Source organism: Balaenoptera borealis, assembly GCF_965194805.1.
Source record: "Balaenoptera borealis genome assembly, chromosome: 17".
NCBI classification, from domain to species: Eukaryota; Metazoa; Chordata; class Mammalia; order Artiodactyla; family Balaenopteridae; genus Balaenoptera; species Balaenoptera borealis.
Genome location: NC_138876.1, coordinates 7165560 through 7182166, shown reverse-complemented (window position 1 = coordinate 7182166; position 16607 = coordinate 7165560). Strand labels below are relative to the sequence as shown.

The following is a 16607-nucleotide window of genomic DNA, read 5'->3' as shown; positions in this document are numbered from 1 at the left end:
TCCTTCTTTTTTGAGGGTGAATTCTATATACGTACATTTCACATTCTCTTCATCCATTTGTCTGTCAATGGACATTTGGGATGTTTCTAAATCTTGGCTACTGTGAATAAGGCTACAATGATCATGGAAGTAGAGATATCTCTTCAAGCTCGTGATTTCAATTTTAAATATATCATCCCAATTAAATTTCAGTCATCTTTCAGGGCAGAACGTTGTTTTTTTGTTTTTTTTTTGGTTTTTATCCTACTTTCAGATGAGGGAATGAGATGCAGAATTAGTAATGGTGGGTAACTTGAAGCTCTCACCACATGCCAGGCCCTAGAAGTTCGGGACACTCTTGTAGACAAGGCAGTAAGTGGCAGAGCAGACAGGGCTGCGTTGACCGGGATCACTGCCCCGTTCAGCGCCTGGTGCAGAGAAGATGCCTGGAAACTACCTGGTGGGGGGATGAATGAAGGGGCTGTGAATGTCCACCTCTCGGGAGGGTATCGGAGCATCGAAGACAAGGGGGAAGGGAGGTGTTTAGAAAGACTGAGCTGTCTCGTGGGAAACTTTCAGCTTCCAATCTTCCCTCCACAGGAACAGCCCTAAATGTTTGGTAACGTTCTGGGACTTTGCCTCCAAAACAGTCTGCACCCCCCTACACTCTTTTTGTGACTGTGCTGGGAAACACTCTCTTTCTCTTTTTTCTCATTCCCTGACAATGCATCAAGGGAGACCAAAGTTGGAAATCCAATTCCTGGCACCAAAGCAGTGGGTCCAGGTGCTGCATCCCAGGCTTTGGAAAGAGTCAGCCCCGAGGCAGCCAAGGACATGGGAGCTGCCAGAGGCAGGCACACCACCCAGGGAGGGGGCAAAGCCCTTCCTTCAGGCGGAGAGAAGGGCTGGAAAAAAGAAGAAAATCAAGAAAGGTGGGGAGAGGGTCAACCACTTACACGAGAGCACCGAGGAAGGCTAAGAACCCACACATACTGGGCTCCTGTCGTCTTCGGCAAATATTAAGGCACAAAGGCAGGCATCTCAGTGCCACTCCGATCTGATCAAATGGCACTTTCATCATCACAGCACAGAACAGAGCAGGAGCTGAATGGTGGCAAACGGATGCTCAGCTCTGTGTGTGTGTGTGTGTTTTAGAGTCCAACCATTAATAATTCATGCCGCAGCTAAATGCCGAGAGGGTCGGAGCCATCCTCAGCGCCCTCCCCCAGGCACCAGCACCTGCTCCCCGCCACCGACCCCTCTGGGGGACCGCCCGTCCCTCGCTCTGCCTGGGACCAGAAGCGCCTGCCTGCTGTGTCATGCAGCGCCTGACACGCCCGGGACAAACGCTGACATCCTGCGTCAGGCTTTTCCTTCCACCCACCCAAAATCAAACAGGCTACAATGTGGCGATTTATCCTCCCTCCCATTGTCCTCAGCCTCACCCCTGGCCCTCAGAGGAGGCGGGCCAGCTGGACAGGTCCCCCGGGTCACAAGCTTAATTCCCATTGGCCCCTGCCCCGCAGCAGCAGCCTATCCGATGTGAGCCTGGACATCCAGCCCTAGGACTAGCTTTTAGTGATGCCCAGATGCTTCTTCGAGGCACTGGGCAGGTTTCAAAGGGGGTGACGAATGCTGTAGTATTTCGCCCCTCCTGCCCCCCAACCCAATTCTTGGCGCAGTTTGTCCCGGCACATCCCTGGACAGACGTTCCCATTGCTCACCTGAAAAGGGTTTCAGGACATCTCCTGTCGCTGCCCAACTCCATTCCTCAAAGTGGCCTGACACGTTACCATGGTGGTAGCCGCGCGGTCCCCGTAGCGGGGAGGGGAGGTCTGACTCAGGCCCCCAGCAGCTGGTGCAGCCGCAGCCCCGAGGGAAGCCTCTCGTCTCACCCCACAGTCCCCTGAAGTCGGGGCCTGGCACAGCCACGCAGCCCACGAGAAATCAAACCAAGGCCGCGAGGCAGGGGTGGGACACAGCTGTGTTACTGCGGACGCCCTGGGGGTCAGCGGAGACTGTGAACATCACACAGCAGACCCACACACCTCACAATTACTTCTTGGTGCCGTTTTTCGTTCCCCATTTACCTCCATTTTTTATTCAGTAACTATTTAGGGACTGCGTACCATATGCCAGGCACCGAACCAGGCACTGGGGGTAGAGCAGTGAGCAAAATACAGCTGCTGGAGCTTGTGTGTGTGTTTTGGGGTCGGGGGGAGCTAATCACAACATATGGGTGTGGGTACGGATAGAGACGGGGATGCAGACTGCAGATACAGATGTCAGCATTGCACTGCGGGGGGAGGGAATAAATGAGTCACGAGGACCCTTCACCACCTCTGTAGACGCCATCTCTGCCCAAGCTGTTTTGCAGGAGCTTGCAGTCAACTATGTCCAGTTCAAGCTCCAGCTGGCTAAGAGGCTAGGACCGGCTGGGACCACCACCCCTCCACCTGGCACGCGTTCTGTTAAGTGTCCGCTCGGTGACCTTTCCGCGTCAGGGGGCCGAGAACTCCACCTCAGAACACGCCCACACTGCCATTTTCTGCACATGCGTCCCATGGAGAAGCATGTAGCTTAGCTGCACCTGTGTGGAGTGACGATGACCCTCGCCTTTTCCTCGTCTCCAATCTCCTTTCCCCAAGCTCCCCAAGCCTCAGCCCACCCGGCTGCTTTAGCCCATAAATATCGCAGCCCCTCACCTTCAGGGAAGCGGACTGGAGTTCTGTCCTCCCGTCTCCTCGCTTGGCCGCCTCACGAATAAACCTCTTCTCTGCTGCAAACCTCGGCGTCTCAGCGTTTGGTCCGCTGAGTGTCGGGCCAACGAACCTGGTTCGGTCACAGGAGGGGCAGCCGGAGGCCGGGAGGCCGGAGGGAGAAGGCAGCGGGAGGCGAGCGCAGAGAGGCCCTGGCCCGACGAGGCACCCCGGGGGCGTCCCCCCCCCTGAGGGAGGGGGCGGCAGTGGACGGCGTGTGCAGAGGGTCCCCCTGACCTGACGGTGTCGTCACGGGCCCGTGCAAAGGACACGGGCAGGAGAAGGGAAGTCGGGCCGGGGGGAGCAGAGCATCCAGGCCTTATGGTGCTGGGACCCGTCCGGTGGCTGTGAACGGGGCCCAGGGACCAGCCTCTGGATGGTTCTACAGAGCAGAGTGCCGGCTCTGCTGACGGGCTGGAAGTAGGGTGAAGAGAGGCCCCTCCTCCTGGTGGAATCCACACCCCTCTCTCCACCTGGAGGAGGGCGTTGCCTGCTGCCCGCAGCTCACTCCCACTGGGCCCCGAGGCGCCAGACGAGCTTCGACCTGGCTGAGCTGCCGCTTCTACTCTTCCCCAAGCGCTAAGTGCAGAGGAGAGGGACATGAACCTTCCCCGTGCCCAGGGCCTGCTGTGTGCGGAAGCAAGGCCAGGCCCCTTGCTACACACCCTCAGCCAGTCCTCCCAACTGACCTGTGCTAGGGTCCCCAGTTCACAGATGGGGTGTCTTGACATCTCAGACTAGTGTGGGCCGGGGACAGCCCTGCGGGGTCTCTGCTACAGAAGCTGGCAGGCAGGGAGTCACGGCTCTCACCATCTGACTCCAAGCCACTTCCCTCTTCCCTTAAGAAAACTCTGGTTTCCTCTCTCTTGCTCCTGGTATAGAAAGGCTCTCCCGCCACCAGCTGTCAGCCTCTCTCACTCAACTGTTTCACTGATTCAAAGACACACCCTCTGCTGTTCCTTCCCAGATTCCTCTCTCCTCCTCCCTTGGTTTTAAGACTTTGAAAAGGAGTAATTTTATGGGAAAAGAGCTGCATACAAAATCATATATATTCTGTAAACTCGTTTTATAAAACAAAATATATGTTTACGCTTACATAAATACGTTGAACACTAATCCACAAAAATCTAAACAGTTTAATTCTCTAGAATTTGTATTTTCTTCTTTGTTCTTTTCTGTATTTTCCAAATCACCTGCCATTTATGGGAAGCATTATTGCATGAGGTTTACAAACATGGGCTCTGGGACCGGGAAGCCTGGATTCATCCCTGGGCCCACAAACTCCTCTGATTTGGGGCCAATTCTCAGCCTCATTGGGCCTCTCCTTTCGCTTCTCTAAAATGGGGATCAGGACTCCCCTGGTGGCGCAGTGGTTAAGAATCCGCCTGCCAATGCGGGGGACATGGGTTCGAGCCCTGGTCCGGGAAGACCCCACATGCCGCAGAGCAACTGAGCCCGTGAGCCACAACTACTAAGCCTGTGCTCTAGAGCCTGTGAGCCACAACTACTGAGCCCGAGTGCCACAACCACTGAAGCCCGCACGCCTAGAGCCCGTGCTCCGCAACAAGTGAAGCCACCACAATGAGAAGCCCACGCACCGCAACAAAGAGTAGCCCCCGCTCGCTGCAACTAGAGAAAGCCCGCGCACAGCAACGAAGACCCAATGCAGCCAGAAATTAATTAATTAATTTTTAAAATAATAAATAAATAAATAAATAAATAAAATGGGGATCATAATAACACCCCTTCCTCCATCCTCGGGCTGTTAACAGGACCCAGCGGGGTAGGGCCGGGGAACTGCGGATGGCACTCAGGCCGGTGGTCAGAGCTGAGGGAGTCATGCCTCTCAATGCGCTTGCACTGCTTCTAAAATCACAGCGTGCAGAGCATTTTTAGAGAAATATTTTTTAAATAATTCAAAAGCCAGGGTGGGCGCAGGAGAATTAAAACTTGTTCTAACCTTCAGAGCCTGTGAATCTGAGGCTTCTGTGTTAAGAACATTTCAAAGCTTCCTGGAATCTATCTACATTTGGTGCCTAAGCGCTGGGGAAAGATGATAAACAGGCCTGCGGCCACAGACAATTAACAAACCATCGGATATGGAGAGACATTCCTCAGGGAAGAAGCAGGGTCCTCCCTTGCTCGTGTTGCAGGGGTGAGGGTGGGGAGATGGGGTGTATGTGTGTGTGTGTGTGGTGTGTGTGTGGTGTGTGTGTGTGGTGTGTGGTGTGTGTGTGGGGTGTGTGTGTCTGTGGTGTGTGTGTGTGTGTGTGCGTGGTGTGTGTGTGTCTCTGGTGTGTGTGGTGTGTGTGTGTGGTGTGTGTGTGGTGTGTATGTGTGGTGTGTGTGTGTATTGTGTGTGTGTGTGGTGTGTATGTGTGTGTGGTGTGTGTGTATGTGTGGTGTGTGTGTGGTGTGTGTGTATGTGTGGTGTGTGTGTGGTGTGTGGTGTGTGTGTGGTGTGTGGTGTGTGTGTGTATGTGTTGTGTGTGTGTGTGTGTGGTGTGTGGTGGTGTGTGTGGGGGGGGTGTGTGGTGTGTATGGTGTGTGTGTGTGGTGTGTGTGTGTGGTGTGTATGGTGTGTGTGTGTGGTGTGTGTGTGTGGTGTGTATGTGTGTGTGGTGTGTATGGTGTGTGTGTGTGGTGTGTGTGTGGGGGGTGTGTGGTGTGTGTGTGTATGTGTTGTGTGTGTGTGTGTGGTGTGTGGTGGGGTGTGTGTGTGGGGTGTGTGGTGTGTGTGGTGTGTGTGTGTGGTGTGTGTGTGTGTGTGTGTGGTGTGTGTGTGGTGTGTGTGTCTGTGTGTGTGTGTCTGTGTGTGGTGTGTGTGTGTGGTGTGTGTGGTGTGTGTGGTGTGTGTGTCTGTGTGTGGTGTGTGTGTGTATGTGTGTGGTGTGGCATTGAGGACGTGGGTCTCCAGGGCTGGCACAAGCTGAAATGGAGGCACGCACACATCTCTGGTTTCATCTCCACATCTTAGCCTGCGTGCTGTGCCGTGCACGGGCTGGGCATTGCTAGCCAGATGTAGAAGGGCCCAGAGGTCCAATCACAGCCAGGTGGCCACTAATGGCCCAAGAACATCTGGAATGACTGTCCTGGGATCACCTGGGACACCTCAGGGGACAGTGGCAGACGAGATGGCCTGCACCGTTCTGGCCTGGAAGGATCCTGCACTGGTCCGCACAGGGGCACCTTGGAGACTGTCCTTATCCATGGGGGGGGTCCTGAACCACACTGGTCTCCTGTGTCCCCTTCACCCCTCCCCTCTTGGCCTCTGCTCTGTGACTTTCCATCTCCAGAGGCTGGGCTGATGGCCCTCGCCGACTCTCTTCAGTGGGTGGAGGGGAGATGGAAGCTGAGGGTGCTGGCCCCAGGTGGGGCGGGGAGATGGCCCTGGGCCACTGTGCTGGGCGCTGCCGGATTGTCACCCGTGGGCTGGAGTCTGAGCTGAGGAATCGGACAAACGTCAGGGTCACAGGGAGCTCGTGAGGCCAGAGGCAAGACTCGAGGGAGGCGAGGGGCTGAGGAGCTCAGGGCCAGGTCAGTGGGCCACGTGGAGGCAGGACAGGGAGAAATGGCTCAGGTGGAGGCTGGGGTCAAGGACAGGATGCTAAAAGCTTCTTGTTGCCGATCGCTGGCTGCATCCCTTCCACTCCACCCCTCGTCTGTCGGCCTCCAACACCCTGTGCAAGGCTCTGCTCTTACACGCCAGGCTCCTGGGCACAAAAGCCTTTCTGTGTCTCCCATTTCTTGATTACAGGAAATAGGCTTCATTCCATGACTTTCCCTGAGTTCCAAAGGGCAGATTCAAACAGCTGCTAATCAGGGATGGGAGGGGATGCAGAGACAAGGGAGGAACAGTCAAGAAACCATAGTGCAGCCTTGGGGCAGCGTCCTGGTTCCCCCTCAAGGGATACACACAACAACATCTTTGAGCTGTTTTGCAGATACTGAAACCCTCACCAGGTGGGAGAAGTAAACTGTGTGCTGCCCACAAGCACGTAGACCCCAGACCAGGTGGAACCGGAAGGTTGATGATGCCGACTCCCACTTACCCCCCCACCAACCAATCAGAAGAATGTCCACGAGCTGATCACGCCCTCTTTGAGCCGTTGCTATAACACTCCTCGCTACCCCCTCCAGGTTGGGCCACACGGTTTTGAGGGCATTAGCCCGCTGTGGCCCCCTTTGCCTGGCAAAGCAATAAACTGCAAACTGCCTTCACACATCCACACATTCCTACTTCACCCAAAACTCTGTCTCCACGATTTAATTCAGTGTCGGGGTACAGAGGCCGGATTCGGCTTCAATATCATCTCCATTTAGCCGAATGGCCCCAAGAGGCTGTCACACTCTCCCACTAGGGAGGGAGGGCAGAACTGTCTCACGTCAAATGCTTGTGTCCCCCCCTGCTGCTCCCACGTCAGCCAAAGTGAGCCTACAATTGCTCCTTTACTGCCTTCAAAGTGTTTCCAGGCCACAGAAGCAAGGGACAACCTCAGCCGAACCAAAGAGACTCCCTGAGCTGAGAAGAGGGAGCTGAGGATACAGAGAGAGTTCACAGGACAGAGCACTAGCGAGAGGAGAAAGCTGCACACAGAGATGCCCAGAGATCTGCAGAGAGCCCTGCGGTCAGCAGAACAGCCTCCAAAGATGTCCACATCCTAATGCCTGGACCCTGTGAACACGTCACTTTAAACGGCATAGGGGAATTAAGGCTGCTCATCAGTGGACCTTAGAATAGGGGATGGACCTGGATTATCTGACCCCAGCTGGGGCAGAGACATGAGATGAGGAGGAGAGATCTGAAGTGTGAGAGGCCTCAACCCACCACTGCTACCTCTGAGGACAGAGGAAGGGGACCATGAGAAGGACCGTGGGCAGGCCCCAGAGGATGGAAACGGCCAACGGGTCACAGCCAGCAAGGAAACGGGGACCTCAGAAGGAAGTGAATTCTGCAGAATCCGAGTGAGCAGAAAATGGATTCTCCACCTCCTCCAGAATCCAGAGGATTCTAGAACAGAGCCAGAGTAGAGTCTCCAGAGGGAACACGGCCTGCCGACACCTTGGTCTTCGCCCATGGAGACCTATGTTGAACTTCTAACTTTCAGAACAGGAAGACAATAAATTTGCATTGTGTAAGCTGCTAAGCTTGTGGTAATTTGTTACGGCAGCGATAAAAAATGAATTCAACCCCCTTGAGTATTCTGATCAACTCATGCATGTGAGAAGAATACCAAAGGTTGGGCAAAAAACATCTGAATGGATTAAAGAGAACAGATCCCAGGGATCACATAGGGCCCCGCCTTGTGTACTGACTGGATGGAGTGGCCGACGGAGCTGTGACCAGGGGGAAGCAGAGACTCGGTTTCCGGATCTGGTTCTGCCCTAACTCATCGGTTGCCCTGGGCAAGACACACCTCCCTGGCGTCTGTTTCCTTGTATGGGAAATGTGGGCTTGGTCTGGAAACCTTCCAAAGCCCCCTGTCCACCCCATCCATTGTGATGTTCTTCCAGTCCTCATCACCGAACAACGATCTAGTCTTGGATTGGACTGGATTTCAGGGGTCCTTTGGGTCGAGAATAACTGAGCTGTGTGCGCACAGCTACCCTGATTCCCTGCATGCCCATGTGAAAACCATCACTGGTCCCAGTTCTACTGCAGAACGGACACGAGGCAGCCAGTCGGTTCGGTGCCATTTCCTACTTCCCTCCACTGGCAAGGAAGGCCCTGTCGAGGGGGAGTCCCACGGATTGTAAGAGTGAAAGAAAATGAAACAACCTAATATCCGTCAAGAGGGGAATGTTAAATAAGCTCTAAGGAGCCAGAACATGGAAGACTGGGCCACCTTCTAGGGATGAGGTAGATCCAAGTGTGCGATGTAGAAAGTTCCCTAGTTCTCCACACACGTGGACGTGTAAAGGCAGTTTACAGAGCAACGCATACAGAGTGACGGTGCTTATGTTTGCTAAAGGAGAAAGATACAAATGTATGTGTGTGTGTGTGTATATATATATATATATAACATATACATTTTTATGTATGGTATATGTATATATATTACATATAGACATAAAACGCATTGAAAGGGGTCTATTTTGCACACAGCCGCCCAGCAGTCCTTTTAAAACATGAGTTGGTTCATGCCCTCCTCATTCCCAACGCTCCAGCAGCTTCCCAGCTCACAGAGAACAAGACACAAAGTCTTTTCCGTGGCCCGCAAGGTCCCCTATGTTCTCGCCCACTCCTCCCCAACCCCGAGGCCTCCCAGGCCCTCCCCACGCAGTACACTTGGCCACAGTGCCTCCTGCTGCCCCTGGACCAGGTGAGTCCGCAGAGCCCGCACCTGCCTTCTGCTACCGGGCACACCTTCCCCAGGTGTCTGCCGGCCCACACCCTCGCTTCTCGCAGGCTGCTGCTGCAATGTCTCTCATGGAAGGAGTCCTGGTCTAAAATAACACTTCCTCCCCAGCGGCTTCCCTCCCCTGCCCCGCTCCACTTTTCTAAAGAGCACTCATCATCCTCCAATGAATTTTAATCTCATCTGCATGCTCACTTACAGTTTCACTCCCTCGACTAGAATATAAGCTCTTAGAGGAATGCCAGGCACATAGTAGGTCCTCCATAAATACTAATTAAATGAATCAACAAATAATAGACAGCAAACCACACCGAGTAGTTGCATCTTGGGAGGAGACAAGAGCTGCTCTGGAAGAGAAACTCCAGCTTTATCTGTAAGGTCTAAATTGTTTACAATGAGAATGTTTTCTTGGATTACTTGCGAAATTAAACATTAACGAATATTTAGGAAAAGGCCATTATAGTCCATTGTGATGAGTCCGTCGTAGGAGGAGGGGTGCTTCTCTGGGAACTCACAGGGATCTAAACTGGGAACTGAAGGGACTTCCCTGGTGATCTAATGGTTAAGACTCCACGCTTCCACTGCCGGGGGCACGGGTTCCATCCCTGGTCGGGGAAGTAAGATTCCCCACGCCGAGCGGCACAGCCAAAAACAATAAAAATAAAAAAATTAATTGGCAACTGAAGAATGGGCAGGAGAGAGGAGAGTAGTAAGAGGGTTCCAGGAAGAGGGAACGGTGTGAGCAAAGGTGCGGGGGTGAGATGACCGAGGCACAGCTAGGCTGAAAGTCAGGTTGAATGGAAACATACAACTTGCTCTCTATGGCGATACTGCCTGAACCTGCAATCCGCCAGGAGCTTGTGCTACAATACAGACATTACAAATCAATGCACAGCTTCCCCACTTCCTTCACTGAAAAAGTCTTAACACGAAACAAACAACACGGAAGTTCTGTAATGGGAATGAACAGCCTGCTTGATGACCAAGTCGACTTACATACTGGCCTGGAGCCGGGTCTGGCCTGGAGGGTAACAAGTGGTTGGTAACTGGGGACTAGTCCTCAGGGCCGGCTCCGTAGTTCTCCGTGCAGGTCCTCTCGAGCCTTGGCTGAGGAGGGGGAGTGCCCGGGGGCGTGGAGGTTTGGGGGTTGAGGGTAGGGAAGGGGCAGAGACTAGGGCCACACCAGCTGCTTCTTGATCCATGGGGGAGACACTAAGCCCCAGGGGCCTGCAGATGTTCACATGCTCCACACCTCCCATCTTCCTTTTCTTCTTTCTCTACCTGCCTTCCCTTGTCTGACGTCTTTCTTTCATCCACAGGTATCTGTTGATTCCTCCCTTCCCTGTGTCCCCCCCAGCCATGTTCTCACTGGCCTTGGCGCCTGTCAGGCCCTCCATCTGGCTAAAGCCTGGACAGCTTCAAGGATTTGGCTGCAGCATGTCCGGCACCCTGAGGAAGCCTGGCCCTCCAAGGCGGGTTGGGGCTCCCTCTGCGATGTCTCCACAGCCCTTGGAAACACCTCCATCACTTGACGTTGCCATTGCCCAGTGGCCTGCTTCACCAGATGGGGAGACTGGGTGGGGCTTGGATGAACTCACGTTCACCTCTGCACGCCCGGGTCTCAGGGCAGGATGAGTTCTCGGTAAACACGTTTTAAAAAGAAAACAAAGTTGGATTGACTGTGCGAGACTCCATGGGGAAAACGCTAATTAGACTATTTCATCCACATCCGGGGGAAAACGCTAATTAGACTATTTCATCCACATCCGGGGGAAGCTGACTTCTCACCCGCAGGAGGCAATCACAGCAGGTGAGGAGAGGAAAACACCAAGGGGCTCCGTGCTGAGCTGACGTGGTGCTGGCGCAAACATGGTCAAGGTGCCGTCAGGGGACCAGAGGCAGGAAAGGCTTCCAGGAGGAAAAAGGCCTTGGAGGGTGGGGAAGATTCAGGGCCACGAAGAACACACTCCTGGTTTACTGGGACCCCAAAGCCTGGGTCAAAATGCACATCCCACTCTGATGGGGGCTGTGGGTAGGGTGGATGCACTAGAGGCTGGGGGAGGGGTCAGACGACAGAGCTCAGGATTAGCAACAGAGCCTGTATTTGGGGAGGACGCTTCCCCAGCCTCTCCAGGAGGAGCCCCCAGACCACACTGAACCCCTAGCGCTGGCTGAGGCAGAAAGCATTCATTGCCTTTCTAAACTCAACAAAGATCATCCATCTTAATTAAGCTTGGCCCGTCCTGGGACCGTCCATCAGCTGTTGGTGTGGCAGTAGCAGGAGGGCAGCTGGGAGTGGGGTGGGGGGGAGAGGAAAGGGACTCAGAGGGGGACTGATCCCCACCGAAGGGTTTGCTAAATGTTCCTGGGGGTCAGGCCTCGGGTGTCCGTGATCTTGGACGACAGGGAGCAGAGCAGCATCTTAATTAATCCGCAGAGAGCGCCCTGGCCGCTGCATCACCCTCTGTTCTCGATCGCTCAATCCTTCTAATTTCCCAGCAATTTAATTAAAGGATCTTCCCCTTATAAGAACATCTCATTTTCCACGGAGCAACATTAAAAGAATTAGGAGCCGCTAAAGCTGATCGGACGCAGTTGTTTCCCTGTCAGAACAGAAAGGGGACAACAGGATGACTCAGATGCCCACTGCCCCCAACCCCTTACCCCAAGCAGGAAATCGAGGCCCAGGGAGAAGGGGTATCCTCGGGGTCAAACGAGGAACTACTGGCAGACTCGGATCGTGACAAACCCATCCCCTTCCATCTCCCCTCCATCCACTCCATAAAGGGCTGTAATCTTCAACTAGTGACTCCAGTTTATTCCTCTTTAAAATGACACAATATTTGTGAAAGTTAAATTTTGGTATGAGTGTAAAAGTACTTGGTTGCTGGAAATCAAAATTAACACAACTGCCTTTGCCGTTCCTAAGAAGCTGGCCCTGTAGACCCAGGCACCTAGGACAGGAGTCAGTAAACAATGGTCCGTGGGCCCAATCTGGCCCGCCACCTATTTTTGTAAATAAAGTTTTATTGGAACACAGACACACTTATCATTTCTGTACTATCTATGGCTGCTCTCAGGTGACAGTTGGCAGAGTTGAATAGTTGCAACAGAGACTGGATGGCCCACAAGGCCTCAAATATCTATCTGGCTCTTTACAAGAAATGTTTGCCAAGCCCGGGCAGAAGAGGGCAGGCTACATGCCAAGGAAATCAGACGACGGCGTTTAGAACATTGCCACGGGTAATCCTGGTGCTGACCCTACAGATGGGCGGGACGTCCCCACTCACGGAGGAGCTCACGGAAGCTCAGGGAGGCGGAGGGGCCGCAGAGGCCGTGGAGCCGTGAGCCGAGGACAGAGCCTTGCCCCACACTGCTGCCTGATGCTAGCTCCTCCGCACCGAGTGACGCCTTCCTACCCCGGGGTGGGCCCTCACAGGTCCTCCAGCCCCAATCCCCCACTGTATGGTAGGGAACTGAGGCCCAGACAGCGGAAGAGCCCTCTAAGGTCACCCAGAGATGGGGAAAGGGCCCAAGGCTCCCGGCTCCCAGCACAGTGCTCCATCCGTCCCGTCAGGCTGAGCTGAGGTGACACACAGGCGGGAATGATGGAGCACCTGCTCCGAGTCCGGTGAGGCACTAGGCAGGGACCAGGCCTGATCTCCAGCCACACAGGAGTGACGAACACAAGTGTCATCGTCCCATTTTTCAGATGAAGATACTGAGGCTCAGACACAGAAAGGGAAGTATCCCAGGGCGTCCAGCTAGCAGAGCCCAGGCACGAACACAGGTTCCCCTGAGTCCCAAGTCTGTTTCTTCCAGGTGAACTGGAGCCCCGGTTCCAGGCTTCCGGGTGAACTGGAGCTGCCAGAGAAGCAGAGAAGGGTTGCCCCCCCTCTGCTCTCCAGGGCAGTCCTGATCCGTGGAACCCACTATCCGCCAGCACCAAGGCCGGGTCAGTGGGTTGGTCGTCCTGGAGGCTCCTAGCTTCCCCTGCTGGTGTGTGATTCCCACGGCTCCATCTCTCTGTTGTTCTAGCTAAAAACCTGCTCTGGACTAGCGTTCAGTCCCACACTGCCCTGTACTTGCAGGTTACAAAGAGATTCCACAGGCTTTGGTGCAACCGAGATGCACACAGACCATGAGGGGGTGCAGGAGAGCTGGAAGCAAAGGGCTCTGTAGCTGGGCGTGCCTGCGTTCAAATCCCCGCGGGCCACCCACAGGCTCTGACCTCCGGCAAAGGCACGTGCTCCTCTCAGTGCCCCGTGACCTCTGGGACCCACGATTCCACCTCTGTGAGACGGGCAGCCCAGGTCACCTGCGGGGATTAGGAGGTGACGTATGCAGAGTGACTGATCACTCCCCGCACGGGCAGGGGCTTGTCCTTGCGGTGGGGGAACTGGCCATGACCCCCCTGCCCCCTCCTGACAGAAGGTCCGGGTGGTGAGGTCAACAGCATCAAAGGATGAAGGCCGCCCCCGGGGGGGTCAGAGCCGCAGGGAAGGCCTCCGCAGCAGCGGGGAGGGTATCTCAGCACCGTCAGGATGCTTGCGTCACCAGTGGAGCCTAGCAGCGCTTCCCATGCCCACTTGTTCTGCGCAATGCGATGAGTCCCTCTCCCTCTCTGGGCCTCAGTTTGCTCACCTGTAAAGTGGGGCTGCTGTCTCCCTCAAGTTCCTTTAGCTCTGGCACCCTGTGCCTGGTTCATAGACTCTGCTGTCCTTTTTGATTATTGCCAACTGGGGAGTCACCTATAGCTTCGCCCAGCCTCTGGGGCTCCTTTAGTGGTAATCCATCCTCCAGCCACTCTGCCATTCATGCGTTCAACACAGTTACGACAGAAGAAAATGATGACAATAATTGAGGGGATGGTAATAATTAACCCAGGTTGGATGCTTGTGCTGTGCCAGGAAACGCACAGGTATCGTCTTCTCTAAGCCTCACAATGACTCGATGAGCAAGGTGCTATTGTGATCTTCATTTCAGAGATGGACAAACTAAGGCTCAGAGAGAATGTGTGATGTACCAGCTAGTAAGCAGTGAACCCCTGGCTCCAACCCGGGAGTCTGACCTCAGACGTAACAAAGGTTCAGCTGTTCACAGCGTACCCACACTTCACAGAACGCCAGGTGACAGGTTTAAAGAGACCCCTGGATGGGGCCGACTCTACTGATTATCACAGTCAATGCATTGTGACCTACAAGGCACAGAAACCAGGTGAGCATGCCTCCCTCCAGGCCTGGCAGAAGCTGTCTTTCAAGGCTAATTTCCATCTAGGTACCCGGGCAGGATGCATGCGACCTAAGTACCCACCACAGGTAGGTGGCCACTTGTGGTTCCCTTATTAGTTTCTCCTGGTCCATCACAAGCTCCCCGAGGGCGGGGCTACTGTCTGGGGCATCTCTCCATCACCTGAGGCTACGGGTGACTCCCTAGTTTGCATCTCTCCATCACCCGCAGGTCTGCTTCTGGGAGGGTCCAAAAAGAGGTGCAGAATGGAAGGACCAATGCTGAGCACCGGTGGGGGGCAGCAAATACCACAGGTGACTCTGGCCTGACACGCCTTCTTCTGTCTACACCTACCTGCCCTTCCCTTTTGTCTGTTTTGTGATAGTTAATATACCAAACCGGCACTGCCTTCTTAGCCTGCAGGAAGTGTAACAACTGTTATCTACCACAAACTCCCGAAGCCTTAAATTGCAGCAGGAATGGTGACAGTGATAGATTAGAATTTTTAAAATCAAACCCAAACGTGTCCCTGTCATGGCTAAGAGAAGGGCCAAGTTGACTTGAAAATAATTTACTTAGAAAATTTTGTGATGCACGGTAAATTAAGTCCTCCCTTCAGAATACGTTTTGTTTTTTCTTTCCTCTTCCTAAGTATTAGTCCACTTAATTGATTCCCAAAGACTTCCCTGCTATGACTTACAACTATTACCACTGGGGGGAGAGGCATGCGGACCTGGATTTCATCCAAGGGCAGGATGGACGGTTCACTTTGAAATTGTAAAAGGGGTTGGTGGCGTGATGGATCTGGAATCAAACAGTCCTTTCTCTCCAGCCTTGAAAGATGGAACCGAAGAATAGGGAGAAAATCATCAGTGACAACAGCTAATGAATTTTAAATACTTATTACAAGAAAAATTAATTTGCTAAATTGGCCCTGTAGATACAGGTTATAAAATAAGTCACTGTCTCCTCAAAACACGCGAGACTCAGAGCAACTAACGCAGCTCAGGCTTGGGGCTGCACAGCCACGGCCATGTTGGAAGGTCACGGCCTCCTTACTAGGCACTGTCTTGAGGGGCCAGAGCCGTCCTTCTCTGCCCGACACTGTCAAGCACCTCACAGACATTACCCTGGTGAACCTCACTACCTGTGGGGCTAGTTGATCTTCATCTGTACATTGGGGCAAGAACACCCACGCCTCCCAGCGCTGTCCGAAGGACACATGCAAAGGCCCCGATACAGTAAGTCGTTAACCCCTCGCAGCGATTATTTTATCATCCGCATTAGTGCAATGGTGAGGTGACGTAACCTAACTTCCCAAAGTGACACAAATGCCAAGAGGTGGAGTCAGGTCTTTCTTGCCTGGGCTGGGCTCCTTATTCAGAGCCCAGCCTTCACCCCCTGCGTTAACAGATGACAGCCCAGGAGGGAGGAAAGGCCATCCGGAAGCAGGGCTGGTATTAGGGCTGCCGGCACGTGACTCTGGCTGAAGGGGTGCCTAGGGAACAGAGTCAGGGGTCTTCAAAGGCCGGTCATCCAGCACTGCCCTCGGCATCCTCCCCAGCCCCCCGCATCACAGGCCCGTCCTGGCTGCACCCCATCTCCTGCCTGGCCCTGGGTCTCCTGCCTTCTGCTGGCTCCTGCTCTCACTTGCTCTGGCCTTCCAACCAGAAGGGCCCTGGGCTTTCGCTCCATGTAGCGGACCTTGGCATTGAGCCTCGAACCCCTCCCTGCCCCTGGAATGTGACCTTGCCCCCGACACCCTGCACTTGCTCCGCTTTCTGGTGTCAGGGAAGAAAGATAACAGGGGAGGTGTCGTGGCATGGGGGGTAGAAAAGCAGCTGATGAGACGGGCCTCTCACACTGGATTCTAGTCCCAGACACACCCCTCTCTGGTTTCAAGTGTCACCCAAGGCAGGTTGCTTATTGAGTCTCCGTTTTCTCAGCTGTGGAAGAGAGACAGGAGTTGGCAGAGGACGCTTTGGTTGTGAGTGTAAATCTTGCTTGGGCTCAAATTCTGGCTCACTACTTCCTGTGTGACCTTGAGCAAGTTTCTTAATCTCTCTGTGCTAATATTCTCCATCAGTAAAACTCTAGATAGCATCCAACTCGTTGGTTGCCGTGAGGGCTACACAAGGACATCCATACCCTTGACACAGAGTCAGCATGAAGACTGGACGCGATGAGGCACAAGAGTAGCCTAGTGTGGTGCCTGGCACACGGCACGTACTCATCACACGTTATAAAGCAGGAAGGCAGGAGCCCACTCCGCCTTTCGGCA

At 53.9% G+C, this 16607-nt stretch overlaps 1 protein-coding gene and 1 long non-coding RNA gene across 3 annotated transcripts in view; one reads left to right on the top strand and one right to left on the bottom strand.

Annotated features, from left to right (window-relative positions):
• Nucleotides 1–16607, bottom strand: part of ZFAT (zinc finger and AT-hook domain containing) — a 404316-nt gene that overhangs the window by 194717 nt on the left and 192992 nt on the right. The window lies entirely within an intron of this gene.
• The window catches only part of LOC309615276, a 101888-nt gene that overhangs the window by 78205 nt on the left and 7076 nt on the right, over nt 1–16607 (top strand). The gene's annotated exons all lie outside the window — the stretch shown is intronic.